The following is a 1485-nucleotide window of genomic DNA, read 5'->3' as shown; positions in this document are numbered from 1 at the left end:
GCCTGCCGGGGGCTGGGAGGTGCTGTCCTCAGCAAAGACCGGGCGAGTATAACAGCTTCCCCGACTCCGAAGAGGACGATCTTGTCAAGGAGTGGAGACTCCAGCCGAGGTGTTGGTGGCCGGGGACTCGGAGAGCCCTGCTGCCGAGCACAGACTACGCTCCAGGCATTTTATCTTTTGGTGAAACAAGCTGCAGCTTTTGGCCGGGGCTTTAATTCTCCTCCTCGCCTCCAGCCCCCTTGCAGCGTCTCTCTGCAAACCTCCTCTCCGGTGCCTTTCACCAGGTGAAGCCCTGAGGTGGGCAAGTTGATCCAGCGCCCAATGTACCTGTGAGCTGTGAGGGGGCCTGGGGCCGTGGCCGTGCCAGCGGTGCTGGCCCCCATGGCGGGTTCCTCCAGGGCGAGGTGTTGGGGCAATGCGGGGATAAAGCAAAGCAAAGCCACGTGCTGGCAGCAGGGCAGCGCGGGACAGAGTGCTCCCAGCACTGGCAGTCACCAGCCCAGCCCCGCTCCTGCCTGGTGACTTTGAGGTTGGCTGCCTTGAAAAGAGAAGAGGTGAGTTGTGATGTCTGTGGTTTGTAGAGGGAGAGACAGGGGAGACAGAGATGTGTTGGAACAAGTATCTGCCAGGCTCTGGGCAGATAAGCGCCTGCTGATCGAGGGGCACAGTTTCTCCAGGAACTGTCCCCAGTCGAGAGCTTAGCCCCGGGACCTGATTGCTGGGTCCTGTCCCACCTCTGCCACTGCGTCACTGCAGGACTTGGTCAAGTCGCTTCATCTCCAGGTTGTCTCCTCCCTGAATAAGGTGAGGAGGAGGAATCACAGGGGACACGTTGAAATGCCAAGGCAGTGCTCGCTGAGGGGAGTGATGGTGGGAACTGCTCTTTATGCCTGAACCTGCTGCTGTCCTCACCTTGTCCCTGCTGTGGCGCACACCAGAGCCAGACCACCTTCGAGCCGCAGCTCCTGAGCTGGATCCACCATGCCAGACCTACCGGGGTCTATCCAGTGCCAGGCAGCAGGTCCTGCCCGCAGGTAGGGCAGTGCCGTCTCCTTCGGGGGGGTGGATGAAGCTGGGGTGAGCAGTTCCTGAGCTGACAGCTCCGTGCTGCACCAGGGCGGGTCTGCAAGAAGTTGAGTCTGGAGCAGAGGAAGGGAGCAGAGGGCAGGCGAGTGCCCCACAGGGCCACCAGCTGCGAGAGGAGCTGGTCTGACAGAGGAACAAGGTCTGGCCCTTTGGGTAGCTCATGAGAGCATCTGCAGTTCAGTTTGGTGGGCAAAGCTCCCTTCGCAGGGGATGTTTCACCCGTGCATTGTGCAGTGAGTGCTTTTGGTACATGGCAGCGGCAGGAATCAATCGCTGGGGGATGTGCCGTGGCTCTGCCAGCGCAGAAATCATCCGCCATGGTTCTTGGGAGCCTCTGGAGCCCTATCCCAGAGCAACCCAGGAGCGTGTTGTCATGTGGCTGTGATCAGACAGGCTTTT

This window comes from Buceros rhinoceros, unplaced genomic scaffold, assembly GCF_000710305.1.
Source record: "Buceros rhinoceros silvestris isolate BGI_N320 unplaced genomic scaffold, ASM71030v1 scaffold31269, whole genome shotgun sequence".
NCBI classification, from domain to species: Eukaryota; Metazoa; Chordata; class Aves; order Bucerotiformes; family Bucerotidae; genus Buceros; species Buceros rhinoceros.
This window is presented reverse-complemented; position numbering follows the sequence as displayed.